The following is a 16,034-nucleotide window of genomic DNA, read 5'->3' as shown; positions in this document are numbered from 1 at the left end:
TTGAGAATCTTTGTTGTTATCTAATTAAAATATATATATATATATATATAAACATAAATAGATAAAATATTATGAACAATGTTGTTAAAATATTACATTTTTCCTGGTTCTTGAGAATTGATGAAATCACCAAATATATAAAAAGAATGTGATAAATTAATCAAAATTAATATAACATGAACATTGCTTTATAAACTTTGACAACCTACCTGTCTCTTGGGACTCTGTGATGTTATCTAATTAAAAAAAAATATTACATACTTATAAAATAATATAAACATAATTTGATAAATTAAAATTTATATAATTAACATAAAGAATGTGTTGAATCGTATTTGTTTCTATTTAACAACTTACCTGGCTCTTGAGGCTCTGTGATGTTATCTAATTTTAAAAAAAGCAAATATTAGCATAATTCAATAACATAATTAAATCTATGTAATTAACATGAACAATATCGACAATTATATTTATAAAATATTACAACTTACCTGGATCTTGAGACTCTGTGATGTTATCTAATTTAAAAAAGCAAATATTAGCATAATTCAATAACATAATTAAATCTATATAATTAACATTGTGCTGCCCTCGATAACGGTCGCGTCTTCTAGACAGCCAGATAACCAAATAAGACACTAGATGTACATATAGTTAGAGTTTCGTTACTAACGTTTATTATGCGTCGTATCGTAGTATATTATATTGGTAAAACTGTGGAGGATTACAAAGAAAAACATTATCTAGACTACATTAAAAATAGCAATACAGCGTACGAACATTGTATTTAGCTGTTTAAGCAAAAAGAGGTAACGTAAATGCTAATCAAAAATATATAACTGATATACTAACCTAAATTAATTAATATCTTTAATTGCTATAACATTTCAACAAAGGTATAGGCATCAATGGTAAAATTATGCCTTATATGCATTAAGACTAGGAATGAATTAACAATAAATCATCGTCCTAGATTGTAGACAGTAATTATTAAGATAGATACTGTACATATATAGCCAGTACTATAAAGTAGAAACTTGGTTAAATAGTATATATGGACCTATATATGGCCAATTAAAAGTTAAAATAACAATTATAAATTAACATGTACTCACACACTGTGATTCTCAGATAGAGACACGTCAAAGATATAAAAAGAAATGAAACTTGTAAACGAAAAGCATATAAAAGCTTGTGGACTTCTCTCAGTGAATGCTACTGTATTACTAATACTTTATACAGTACAAGGAACAAATTAAGTCAATGCATTGGAATGTTCAAATCCAAACAAGTGCCTTAATGATAACACAGTGTGGTACTCCAGGTCAAAACTAGGAGTAACAATGGTAACAATTAAATTTGAAATAAATTCAATAGTGTACTGAACTACATTTTATATTAAGGATAACTATACTAAGTAAATTTGTAAGGAAATTTATTTGGAGGCAAAATACTCCTCGTCTGGCATAACTCATGTCATAACTAACTATTCGGATACAAGAACCACCAGATCTGAAATTGGTCTTGAATATTTTTTCATTCCATCTCCCTTCTGCGTTGTCAGTTCAACGTGCCTCACTAGGCCATCTGTACCAAGAAAAGCTTTCACCACTCTTGCAATCTGCCATTCGTTTCGATGTGCTTGCTTGTCTTTAAGTAACACAATATCCCCTTTCTTAATTGATGATAGGGAGTTTGCTGCAGCACGTCCTTGAGGATATACCCTACATATATTGCATTTGCCTTGAGGTATTGCCTGTACCATTTGTTCGTGGGTGTTTGTTTTCCACTGTAATTTCGCGTCAAGTGGCGTTACTTTTGTGTTTCTAACTCCCGAAAACCGTCATATAAATCTGATAACTGTATTTTAACGCGACAGCAGCAAAGATTGTTGTTACTGCTGCCGTGTGTTTTGAGGAACGGGTGATGATGTAGGCCTAGCCCTGGGCCTGGCCTACTAGCCTAGGCTAGGTGTAGAGGAAGGTTTGGGTGGGCAGGGCTTAACGTCGAAGAAACCTAGTCTAGGCGGATCGTCTAGGCCTAGGCTAGGCTGTCTTTTCAATTCATTCATGGTATTTTTTAACTTATGTAGGCTAGCCTAGGCCTGGTTAATTAATGTTGAGCCTAGGCTAAACCTACTACCTAGGGCCTAGCTAGGCCTTTGTTGGGGCCTAGAGGCCTAGCTACGCCTATACTATAGTGTAGGCTAGCCCTACTAGCTATAGAATAGAAGAGTGTAGCAGTAGTAGTAAGCCTAGATAGTAAGTAGGCCTAGTAGTAGCAGTAGTTTACGATATATTATAAAATGTCAAGAAGTAAATGCTAGCTAACAATACATTATATTTATTAATCAATGTATTAATAATAATATACATGTACATTTTAATTTATACATTTTTACAATTTAATGTAAAAAACTGTAAAAATACTTATTAGGTTTATTCCAAAACTGATGACCGGCATCCTCTGTGATATTAATTGATTAACTGGTTGTTACAAATGAAAAGTTTAACAATATTAAAATTGATTTTAACTTGTTTCTTGAAAGAAAAATGTATATAAGTTAAATTTTAATATTAATGTACTAGATACTATATCCTTTTATATCATAGATTAATGTGACCACTGTAGCATCTCTTTTACTGTTAATTAGTGTTATAACTACCTACTATTAGACCTATTGCATAAATTAGATTGTGAAGTAATTATTGGTCGTGTTGTATTTAAAAAAAAAACAAAATTAATTATGGTATATAATATTCATATCATACTCGTCAGAACAAGTGCATAGGTGTGTTATTTGTATACATGTTGCATACTTCTATATAGAATATTTAATTTTATGATTTTTTTTTCTTTTTACCGTAGGATAATAAAAATCAGCTGTACCAAAACACTTTCATGACCTTGATTGGACTTGCAGTCGATAATGCTGTAAGGGCTTGTGATTTTAGCCAAGAAATTCAAATACATTTTCAGGTAAATGAATTTATTTAATCAAAATGACCTACAATAAAAACTGGTGAATAAGAATGTTTAGTTTTATTTATATGATATTAAGAGAAACTGTGGCTGATATAATACTTTTGTTTTGGTGCCCAATCTAGTTCCTGGTTGACATTTGATATTTGTTTGTTTCTTTATAGAGTGTATGGTAGCTGAATTATTTTGTCTTGCATAGCTTGTTGGCTCCTTAACAAACTGCAGCATCTAACAAATTTGCAATGATATAAAATATCAAGGTGCAAGATGTTATATATTTGTCTGTTACTCTACAGTATTATTTAATCGGGTCAATTTATGTACAGTATATTTTATTCACATATTATAAATATTAATATAACACACTATCAAGGAAAAATTAAGCAGTTTATTTTAGTTCCACGTCATGAACACTAATAAAATCAAGCTTATTTGAGTAATTGAATGCTGTTTAATAAAACAGCATTCAATTGCTTAAATAGACCTGATTTTTTCTTGTTTGAGTTTACTTTAGTTCCATGTGATAAACACTAATAATTTCATTCAATAAAAATAAATTTTAAGGTACAGTTACGTAGTTTCTGAGATTTTTCTTGAGAGCGAGTTTTTTAATTAAACAGCATTCAATTGCTTAAATAGACCTGATTTTTTCTTGTTTGAGTTTACTAATTCCATGTGATGAACACTAATAATTTCATTCAATAAAAATAAATTTAAAGGTACAGTTACTTAATTTCTGAGGTTTTCCTTGAGAGCGAGTTTTTTAATTAAACAGAATTCAATTACTTAAATAGACCTGATTTTTTTCTGTTTGAGTTTACTTTAGTTCCATGTGATGAACACCAATAATTTCATTCAATAAAAATAAATTTAAAGGTACAGTTACGTAATTTATAAGATTTTCCTTGAGAGCGAGTTTTTTAATTAAACAGCATTTAATTGCTTAAATAGACCTGATTTTTTCTTGTTTGAGTTTACTTTAGTTCCATGTGATGAACACTAATAATTTCATTCAATAAAAATAAATTTAAAGGTACAGTTACGTAATTTCTGTGATTTTCCTTGAGAGCGAGTTTTTTAATTAAACGGCATTCAATTACTTAAATAGACCTGATTTTTTCCTGTTTGAGTTTACTTTAGTTCCATGTGATAAACACTAATAATTTCATTCAATAAAAATAAATTTAAAGGTACAGTTACTAAATTTCTGAGATTTTCCTTGAGAGCGAGTTTTTTAATTAAACAGAATTCAATTACTTAAATAGACCTGATTTTTTCCTGTTTGAGTTTACTTTAGTTCCATGTAATGAACACCAATAATTTCATTCAACAAAAATAAATTTAAAGGTACAATTACGTAATTTCTGAGATTTTCCTTGAGAGCGAGTTTTTTAATTAAACAGCATTCAATTGCTTAAATAGACCTGATTTTTTCTTGTTTGAGTTTACTTTAGTTCCATGTGATGAACACCAATAATTTCATTCAACAAAAATAAATTTAAAGGTACAGTTACGTAATTTCTGAGATTTTCCTTGAGAGCGAGTTTTTTAATTAAACGGCATTCAATTGCTTAAATAGACCTGATTTTTTCTTGTTTGAGTTTACTTTAGTTCCATGTGATGAACACTAATAATTTCATTCAATAAAAATAAATTTAAAGGTACAGTTACGTAATTTCTGTGATTTTCCTTGAGAGCCAGTTTTTTAATTAAACAGCATTCAATTGCTTAAATAGACCTGATTTTTTCTTGTTTGAGTCTACTTTAGTTCCATGTAATGAACACTAATAATTTCATTCAATAAAAATAAATTTAAAGGTACAGTTACTTAATTTCTGAGGTTTTCCTTGAGAGCGAGTTTTTTAATTAAACAGAATTCAATTACTTAAATAGACCTGATTTTTTTCTGTTTGAGTTTACTTTAGTTCCATGTGATGAACACCAATAATTTCATTCAATAAAAATAAATTTAAAGGTACAGTTACGTAATTTCTAAGATTTTTCTTGAGAGCGAGTTTTTTAATTAAACAGCATTTAATTGCTTAAATAGACCTGATTTTTTCTTGTTTGAGTTTACTTTAGTTCCATGTGATGAACACTAATAATTTCATTCAATAAAAATAAATTTAAAGGTACAGTTACGTAATTTCTGTGATTTTCCTTGAGAGCGAGTTTTTTAATTAAACAGCATTCAATTGCTTAAATAGACCTGATTTTTTCTTGTTTGAGTCTACTTTAGTTCCATGTGATGAACACTAATAATTTCATTCAATAAAAATATATTTTAAAGGTACAGTTACGTAATTTCTGTGATTTTCCTTGAGAGTGAGTTTTTTAATTAAACGGCATTCAATTACTTAAATAGACCTGATTTTTTCCTGTTTGAGTTTTCTTTAGTTCCATGTGATAAACACTAATAATTTCATTCAATAAAAATAAATTTAAAGGTACAGTTACGTAATTTCTGTGATTTTCCTTGAGAGCGAGTTTTTTAATTAAACGGCATTCAATTACTTAAATAGACCTGATTTTTTCCTGTTTGAGTTTACTTTAGTTCCATGTGATAAACATTAATAATTTCATTCAATAAAAATAAATTTAAAGGTACAGTTACTAAATTTCTGAGATTTTCCTTGAGAGCGAGTTTTTTAATTAAACAGAATTCAATTACTTAAATAGACCTGATTTTTTCCTGTTTGAGTTTATTTAGTTCCATGTAATGAACACCAATAATTTCATTCAACAAAAATAAATTTAAAGGTACAATTACGTAATTTCTGAGATTTTCCTTGAGAGCGAGTTTTTTAATTAAACAGCATTCAATTGCTTAAATAGACCTGATCTTTTCTTGTTTGAGTTTACTTTAGTTCCATGTGATGAACACCAATAATTTCATTCAGCAAAAATAAATTTAAAGGTACAGTTACATAATTTCTGAGATTTTCCTTGAGAGCGAGTTTTTTAATTAAACAGCATTCAATTGCTTAAATAGACCTGATTTTTTCTTGTTTGAGTTTACTTTAGTTCCATGTGATGAACACTAATAATTTCATTCAATAAAAATAAATTTAAAGGTACAGTTACGTAATTTCTGTGATTTTCCTTGAGAGCCAGTTTTTTAATTAAACAGCATTCAATTGCTTAAATAGACCTGATTTTTTCTTGTTTGAGTCTACTTTAGTTCCATGTAATGAACACTAATAATTTCATTCAATAAAAATAAATTTAAAGGTACAGTTACGTAATTTCTGCGATTTTCCTTGAGAGCGAGTTTTTTAATTAAACGGCATTCAATTACTTAAATAGACCTGATTTTTTCCTGTTTGAGTTTACTTTAGTTCCATGTGATAAACACTAATAATTTCATTCAATAAAAATAAGTTTAAAGGTATAGTTACTTAATTTCTGAGATTTTCCTTGAGAGCGAGTTTTTTAATTAAACAGCATTCAATTGCTTAAATAGACCTGATTTTTCTTGTTTGAGTCTACTTTAGTTCCATGTGATGAACACTAATAATTTCATTCAATAAAAATAAATTTAAAGGTACAGTTACGTAATTTCTGTGATTTTCCTTGAGAGCGAGTTTTTTAATTAAACGGCATTCAATTACTTAAATAGAACTGATTTTTTCCTGTTTGAGTTTACTTTAGTTCCATGTGATAAACACTAATAATTTCATTCAATAAAAATAAATTTAAAGGTACAGTTATACTTAATTTCTGAGATTTTCCTTGAGAGCGAGTTTTTTAATTAAACAGAATTCAATTACTTAAATAGACCTGATTTTTTCCTGTTTGAGTTTACTTTAGTTCCATGTGATGAACACCACACCAATTTATAAATAAATTTAAAGGTACAGTTATCCAATTTCTGTGATTTTTCCATGAGAGCGTGTTTTTTTAGTTAAATAGCATTCAATTCAAATCCCCATTTTGTAACCATGAGTGCGGGTCCATTTAAACAAGCTGGGAAAGCTGTAAATTTTATTAATCTACTATGTATGTATATGCATATTGTTTACTAATTGAATTTTAACCCTAAATAACACTGTATAAGTAAGTCTTTTATAAAATTTCAGTGGTTAGAGGTTCATATTTATTATTAGGATTTTTACAGGCACATTTAAAAATAGATTAGAAAAATATGGCATAAGCAGAATTATATCATCAATAAGAATATACAAAAGGAGCGGCGTGACGGGAAGAGACCAACCGGTGAAAAAGTACCTTTAGAGCGGTCAGACCACAATTACAAATGTATAAGTTTATTTTTAGTTAATTATTGTATATATATATAGGCCTATTACAAAGTGTTATTAAATTTGACGACATTTAGACTGAAAATTAACTTTATCCGATTTTTACATCGGCCAGGTTTAACGCTAAGCCGCCTGTCCTATTCTATTCTGAATTGTACCACCAATAACACATGCTATCAAAGTGTAAGATAAGACAAAAAAATTTCTCAGCACCAAATTTTTGGTTTGGCGGTATAAGGTACGACATTACATAATATTCAATAGTTTTGTAATTAATCGATCCCATTAATTCCAACAAACAAATGGTAGGGCTACTTAAAATTATTTATGTGGTCCATAGTTACCAACCGTCTCGCATCGTTCGGGACAGCCGCATTTCAAGTGTTTTTTAATCGGAAATACGCGTTTAAACCTAGGTAGGCCTATAATACGATGCGTTATCATTTGTTATCACAATTTGAGAAGAAAATGCATTCAAATTAATTGGTATATTTTAAAAGTATAGAACATTATACGAGTAGGCCTATTTATATTATTACACCACACATCAATAAAATACGTAATATCAGGGGAAAGTTTACAATAATGTGTCCGTGGTTGCTCGCCGTGACGAGGATGGGCCTATAACCATGCGTTTGTCATGATCGCAATAATTACACTTGACATGTGTGCGTTTATGAAAGGTAAACCCAATTTTCTTGCTATTGGTTGGTGGATCAGTTCAATTTTTGCACTCCAAAAAATGTTCATTAATAAAATAATTTCAAGAATCAGCATGCTGAAAAACGTTGAATTATAAAAAAAAGAGTAACATACAATCTAAAATATTTGCATCGCTTACCATACCAAGACAAGAGGTGCCATTCATCATGAATTTTACGTGCGATAGTAATATTTCCGGCCATAGTGCCAGTGAACTAAATTTGTTTCCGTCGCAAGCACCACTAGGGGGAGGGGGCTGTAAATACTTCGTGTCCGATCACGCCCTCACCCCCTACAAAAATAGTCTGTCCCGCATTTTAAATCTCTCAGGTTGGTAAATATGGTGGTCATCGTTAAATTGGTTATTACAACAACTAAATACTTTATAAGTACCGTAAAACGAACTCGCTCTAAAAATAACAGAAATTGCATATTTAACTTAGGACTTTGTTTATGTTTAATTTTAGGTTTGGTATATTGGAACAAAATTAGAGCAGTAAAATGAGCATTGTTAAAAAGATGAATCTGTCATTGAGTAAGATGAAACTTAAATTGTTGAATTAAAAACCGACATTCTTAATAATCATACTTAGAGATGCAAATCATCAAAATAATGTTTATATGAAATGTAAACACTTTTATAGCCTATGCATGTACGCCTGTGCCATGTTATGCTTTTAAAAAATTATCCAGTATAGTATGACCCGTGCCGGGTATTTTCTTTTTAATACCCTCGATGGAAAATTCCCTTGATCATTTTGAATTTATATCGCCATCTTTTGACCTTGTGTTATTTCTTATTAATTGTATATGGCAATTGAAATAAAACCTTAACTCATACTACAAAAATACACCGTAATTTATCAAAGTAAAAATGTGAAAGAAAACACAGTAGGTTTCTACAATATACAGCAAATAGTATCTTTAAATACAGTTAAAAATCCATGGAATAAAATATATAGAGGGCAGCAATCAGGAAATCGTTTGTATTATATATGCAGTTTTTCAATATTTATTATAAATTTGACGTAATTACCCACAGTAAAATGGAATAGCCCGTGCTATTCTTCAACAGGCAATACCTCAAGACAAATACAATATATGTATGCCTCACTCTCAGGGACGTGCTGCAGCAAACCGCAATTGTAATTGATTGCTTGGTGTCTTGCCATTTAGGTCGACGTTGCAAGTTTGAAATGTAGTCTTGCTTCCAACGTTTCCAGAAAGAATTCGCCAAACTTTGGACATGTCTCCACTGGGAAGTGTAAGATATATTTGCACAATTTGTATTTGATTTTTGCGTAAGCAACATAGAAGGTGTTAGGATTGTTGGTGCATCAGGATCAGTTGAAACCGGTACCAATGGTCTGGAATTAATAATGTCCACGACTTCTGCCATCAACGTTGTAAGAATTTCATGGGTCAGTCTTGCTTGTTGATGTTGATTCAACATGGAGTCGAGAATGCGGCGTGCAATTCCTATCATCCTCTCCCAGGCTCCTCCCATGTGGGACGAATGAGGTGGGTTAAAGATCCATTTGCATCCTCTAGACTGAAGAAAGTTCTTAACATTATGCGTTCCTATCTGGAGGTTGAGTTCCCTTACCGCTCCAACAAAATTAGTTCCTCTGTCGGATCGAATAATTCTTGCTGGTCCCCGAAGTGCAAAGAATCTGCGAAGGGCGTTGATTAAGCTTGAAGCTGTCATTGTCTCTAGAACTTCAATGTGCACGGCACGAGTCGACATGCACGAGAAGATTACCGCCCATCGTTTGCTATTGGCACTTCCACCCCTGGTACGTCTAGAAGTCACATTCCAGGGTCCAAAGACGTCTATGCCCACACTGGTAAACGGAGGTGATGGTGTGATGCGGTCTAGTGGTAAGTCTGCCATCTTCTGTGTCGCAGTTTTGCCTCTTAATTTTCTGCAGGTCACACACTTGTATATCATTGTTGAAACAAGCCGTTTTCCTCCAATAACCCAATATCCACCTGATCGTATTGCTCCTTCAGTTAAGTGACGGCCTTGATGGGCAACTCTGCGGTGATGGTATCTAGCAATCAGGGTTGCCACGTGGTTACCAGCTGGTACAATTATTGGATGTTTTTGGTTGTAATCTATCTCCAGATTTGCAGAGCGTCCTCCGATTCTAAGTAGCCCGTCGTCTCCCAAAATAGGATCTAACTTTCGAAGAGCGCTGATCTTCGGTAATGGACGTCTCATTTTGAGACATGCAATCTCCTCTAGGTACGTCTCTTCTTGGACCGCCTGCACCACAACGATTCTGGCTGCGCTAATCTCATCTGGTGTAACCTGGAAAGTAAAAGTTCCCCAGCTGTTGTTCTTTTTCAACTTGAACGAAGCTGCCACCTTCTTGAGTTTTGCTATCACAATTAGCAGTCTTCGCCAATCAGAAAAACGTTTAAAACGTGTGTTGCCAAGTCGCGGCTTAACGGTATGTGTTGACATTGTGGTGACGGTTGGTCTTACTTCGTCATCTTTTTCCGGATCTATCAAATCAAATGTGTTTTCAGGAACTGATGCCTGTGGCCTGTCAGTCTGGACAATGCTCGGCCCATCGAACCAGTTGCTGCACATGAGATCGTCTGGAGTAGTCGGTCTTGAGGCAAAGTCAGCAGGATTGTTTTCGGTTGCTACATAGTGCCATTGACTTGGAGATGTTGATTTAGTGATCCGGTTGATTCTATTTGCCACATAAACATAGAAGCGTCTTGTCGTATTGTTTATGTAGCCAAGCACTACGCGACTGTCTGTATAAAACGTCACCGCATCAAAGTGGATATCCATTTCGTCTTTTATAATTTCAAACATCTCAGTCGCTAACACGGCAGCGCATAATTCCAGTCTTGGAACTGTGTGAGCTGGTTTGGGAGCTACCTTGCTCTTGGATATTACAAAACCAGTATGAGGTCCATCTTCGTTAGTCACCGTAAGGTATGCGACAGCTCCAATGGCTTGCGTAGATGCGTCCGAGAATATGGTCAACTCCTTTTTGGCGCTTGATAAAATGGACGTGTTTACGTATCGTCTTGATACCTTTAGCTTCTCTAAGCGCTCCAGTGACGTCCTCCAACTATCCCACTCTCCTCTTTTATCTAAGTCTAGGGGTGCATCCCAATCTGTGCTACCTTTGCTTAGTTCTCTAACAAGCAGCTTTCCTTGTAAAGTGACAGGTGAGACAAGTCCCAGTGGATCGAATATGCTATTGACTACGGATAACATGCCTCTTCTTGTGTACTCACTTGGTTCGCGAGATATCTTGAAGGTAAAGTAGTCATTTCTTACGTCCCATAGCACGCCTAGACTTCGTTGAATTGGTACTTTGTCTGTATCGACGTTAAATGTTTGTAAGTCCTTCGCCTTGTCTACGTTGTCGAAAGCGTCCATCACCTTTTGGCTGTTTGAGGCAATTTTGTGTAGCTTCAAGTTTGATTCCGCAAGCATGGATCTCGTTCTGGTCAACAAGTCTATGGCTTCGTCAGCGGTCGGGACAGAAACCAGTCCGTCATCCACATAGAAGTTTCGCAAGACGTAATGGCTGGCATCCTCTCCATACTTGTCTTTAGATTCTTTTGCAGTGCGACCCATACAGTAGATCGAGACTGCCGGCGATGGGCTGTTTCCGAAAACATGGACGTTCATCCTGTAGTCAATAACTTCATTGGTCATATCGTTGTCTTTGAACCACTTAAAACGGAGGTAGTCACGATGGTCTTCTCTCACGTAGAAGCAGTAAAACATCTGTTGAACGTCTGCGATTACAGCAATACTCTCTTTCCTGAATCTTAATAGGACTCCTAATAAAGTATTGTTCAGGTCAGGACCACTTAGCAACACCTTGTTTAATGAAACTCCGCCAAGGTCTGCACTTGAATCGAAAACAACTCTTATTTTGTCCGGTTTTTGTGGATGATAGACACCAAACATCGGCAGATACCAACGTTCCTTCTCTGGTGAAATAGGCGGGGCTGGCTCAGCATGTCCGTGATCTAACATCTTCTGCACAAACTCAACAAACTGGCTCTTTTGTGAAGGCTTCTTGTTTAGCGTCTTGCAAAGTGAATGCAATCTTCTTCTGGCTAGGGCTTCATTGTTAGGAAGCGGTTGTCGGGACGGCTTGAAAGGCAATGGCGCCACCCAACTTCCTTTCTCATCTTTGAACACTTCACTATCCATGATGCTAACAAATTGTCGTTCTTCGACAGACATGGTCGGTTTGTCGTCGTGTTCTGTGACATCAAAAACGTGTTGTCCAATGTCTTGATTTGCGTGGTCTTTCACCTCGGACAGATAAATAGCGTTATGACAACTATCAATTTTAGTTCCGTTCTTTATGGTTTGTGTCTTATATGTTCGCGTTGGCTCCGAAGTAGCATCTAAACATGTTTCTCCTATAATCACCCATCCCAAGTCCAACCTTTGTGCGAAAGGTGCGTCATCTGGGCCGTTTATTTGTTCCCTGACTTTATGGACTTGCGCAACGTCTCTTCCTATAAGTAGGAGTATTGGTAAGGCGCGATCTACATTTTCTATCATTTCGGCGATAGGTTTAAGGTGCGGGTGGTAACGAGCGATATGAGGTGTTGGGATTTCCTCGAAATTGTCAGGAATCATATTGCATTCTCTTATATACGGAAGCTTGACTCTCGTTTTACCATCGGTTGACGTGATACACATTCTGTCCGTCACCCTTCCGGTAGTCTGGACCGTTCCACTACACGTACGCATACTGAAGACGGTGGGTGTAGAATTCACATTGAAGTGGTCGAACAGTTCTCCTTTTGCTAACGTACTATTGCTCTGATCGTCGATTACCGCATATACAGTTAGTGCTTCGCTTTCATTATCTTCTGGAAATATTTTCACCTTGCAAATTTTTGCACATGAGCGACCACCAGGCACACCTCCGCACACCATGGTGCAAGAAGGGGAAACAGCAATTCCGGTACTCTCCTCGCCGTTGTTTTGTGGAGTTGGAGCAGGAGGTTGTGGAGTTGGAGCAGGAGGTTGTGGTGTTGTTGGTGTAGCAGGTTTTGGTTTGGTGTAATGCATTGCTGTGATGTGTCGGTTACTGCTACACTCTTCACACTTAATAACCTCATGACAGTCCCGAGCTTGATGTTCGTTTGTTGCACAACACTTGAAACAGATCTTGTTTTGTCTAAGTAACTCTTTGCGCTGTTCGATTGGTTTTTGCTTGAAAACTCTACATTTGCTAAGAGCGTGGTTCGTCTTGTGGATAGGACAAACTCGGTCTGGATTTTCGTTAACTGCATTAGAATGTTTTTTGTAATTTGGTGATGTTGAACTGACATCCATCATGTTAACAGTTACATCTCTGGAATTCAGCGGTTTGTTAAATCTTCCAGGTTTGCTGTCAGTGGATGTCACCTCTGCAGTCTGGAAGCTAGGGTCGTTCCGCATGTCTGCTTGCTCCTTAATCATCTTAACAAAAACGTTAAATGGAGGGAATGAAACATTCTTTTCTTTCTTGTATTGAGTACCTTTTGTCATCCATTTCTCTTGCAAATTGTGAGGTAACTTTCGCACGATAGGGTTTACGCCATGAGCTGAGTCCAAATACAGCAAACCGGGGAAGCTTCCCTCGTCTTTAGCACACTTAATTTCAAGAAGCAGGTGGGTAAGTTCACGCAACTTTGTAACGTCTCAGATAGCAAACCTTGGGAATTCATCCAATCTTTTCATTAAGTCCCGTTCAATAACTTCCGGAGCACCATAATACTTTTCAAGAGTCTCCCATGCCATTTGTAGTCCCTTAGAAGGATCATGAACCGTTATTGCTCTAATTGGTTTTATGAGTTTCACTGATTCATCGCCTAACCATTTTATGATGAGATCAAGTTCTTGAGGCGGTAACAATCGCAGGTCACCAGTGACTCGCTTGAACGATGCTTTCCACGGTCTATAGTTACCTGCTTTGTCATCGAACTTTAATAGTCCTGAAGCTACGAGTTCTTTCCGCATTAAATGATTGGTTAACGCATCAACTGCAGGAAAACCAGAATGGTTGTCAGGGGCTTGAGTGGTTGGTGACTGCCCAATTGTCTGCTGAGATGGTTGATGTGTAACCGGAGGTGTGAAATATCCTGTCACATAACTTTCAGTGCGTTGGGCAGAATCCTGAGGAGGTGGCAGACCCAGACGGTCAGATAAGCTTGTGGTGTCAGCAGGTTTAAATTCTACCTCATTATCGTCATAGGCTGCCGCTTCTACTGACGCTATAGCAGCTTCTTTTTCTGCGTGAAGCAGGTGGTAGTCTGCCTGTTGTTGGGCCCGTTGTCGCTCCAGCTCAGCTTCATTGCGCATCATGTCTGCTTCTCGTCGGGCAAACTGGAGTTTGGCTCTCGTTATTTCAGCTCTTGCTCGTGCCTGTGACGCAGAGCTGCTTGTGGTGGAGTAATGAGTACTGGTACAGTCATCATCTGGAGATGGTTGTTGCCGTTGGCGACTTCCGACGATGGATGGGAGTCTAGGTTCCGATGCTGATAATCTGTTTATTCTGTCCAACCGACCATCTTCTTGTCTACGCAAGTTGTAAGTTCTACCAGATCTTGTAGACATGTTGAGAAGTGTTTTTACTGTGCTGCCCTCGATAACGGTCGCGTCTTCTAGACAGCCAGATAACCAAATAAGACACTAGATGTACATATAGTTAGAGTTTCGTTACTAACGTTTATTATGCGTCGTATCGTAGTATATTATATTGGTAAAACTGTGGAGGATTACAAAGAAAAACATTATCTAGACTACATTAAAAATAGCAATACAGCGTACGAACATTGTATTTAGCTGTTTAAGCAAAAAGAGGTAACGTAAATGCTAATCAAAAATATATAACTGATATACTAACCTAAATTAATTAATATCTTTAATTGCTATAACATTTCAACAAAGGTATAGGCATCAATGGTAAAATTATGCCTTATATGCATTAAGACTAGGAATGAATTAACAATAAATCATCGTCCTAGATTGTAGACAGTAATTATTAAGATAGATACTGTACATATATAGCCAGTACTATAAAGTAGAAACTTGGTTAAATAGTATATATGGACCTATATATGGCCAATTAAAAGTTAAAATAACAATTATAAATTAACATGTACTCACACACTGTGATTCTCAGATAGAGACACGTCAAAGATATAAAAAGAAATGAAACTTGTAAACGAAAAGCATATAAAAGCTTGTGGACTTCTCTCAGTGAATGCTACTGTATTACTAATACTTTATACAGTACAAGGAACAAATTAAGTCAATGCATTGGAATGTTCAAATCCAAACAAGTGCCTTAATGATAACACAGTGTGGTACTCCAGGTCAAAACTAGGAGTAACCATGGTAACAATTAAAGTTGCAATAAATTCAATAGTGTACTGAACTACATTTTATATTAAGGATAACTATACTAAGTAAATTTGTAAGGAAATTTATTTGGAGGCAAAATAAACATGATCAATATCGACAATTATATTTATAAAATATTCCAACTTACCTGGCTCTTGAGACTCTGTGATGTTATCTAATAAAAAAAATAAAAACAAAATTTTATAAAAACAATTTAATAACATAATTAAATCTAGGCCTATATAATTAACATGAACAATATCGAAAATTATATTTATAAAATATTGCAACTTACCTGGCTCTTGAGACTCTGTGATGTTATCTAATTTAAAAAAGCAAATATTAGCATAATTCAATAACATAATTAAATCTATGTACTGAACATGAACAATATCGACAATTATATTTATAAAATATTACAACTTTCCTGGCTCTTGAGGCTCTGTGATGTTATCTAATTTAAAAAAAAGCAAATATTAGCATAATTCAATAACATAATTAAATCTATGTAATTAACATGAACAATATCGACAATTATATTTATAAAATATTACAACTTACCAGGCTCTTGAGAGTCCGTGATGTTATCTAATTTGAAAAAGCAAATATTAGCATAATTCAATAACATAATTAAATCTATGTAATTAACATGAACAATATCGACAATTATATTTATAAAATATTACAACTTACCTATA

The 16,034-nt window shown here is 34.5% G+C and overlaps 1 protein-coding gene and 2 long non-coding RNA genes across 3 annotated transcripts in view; all 3 read left to right on the top strand.

Annotated features, from left to right (window-relative positions):
* Window positions 1-16,034, top strand: part of LOC144835454 (uncharacterized) — a 208,751-nt gene that overhangs the window by 164,818 nt on the left and 27,899 nt on the right. The window lies entirely within an intron of this gene.
* LOC144835227 (uncharacterized) lies at window positions 1,878-3,577 on the top strand. The gene is made up of 3 exons (XR_013611070.1): window positions 1,878-2,072; window positions 2,869-2,979; window positions 3,147-3,577. It is a non-coding gene; the product is annotated as an uncharacterized LOC144835227 (long non-coding RNA).
* On the top strand, window positions 2,241-2,681 carry LOC144835228 (uncharacterized). Its single transcript, XR_013611071.1, has 2 exons — window positions 2,241-2,562; window positions 2,632-2,681. It is a non-coding gene; the product is annotated as an uncharacterized LOC144835228 (long non-coding RNA).

The sequence above is a fragment of the Antedon bifida genome, chromosome 2 (genome assembly GCF_963402885.1).
Source record: "Antedon bifida chromosome 2, ecAntBifi1.1, whole genome shotgun sequence".
NCBI classification, from domain to species: Eukaryota; Metazoa; Echinodermata; class Crinoidea; order Comatulida; family Antedonidae; genus Antedon; species Antedon bifida.
Note: the sequence above shows the minus strand (reverse complement) of the source record. Positions and strands in the feature narration are given on the sequence as shown.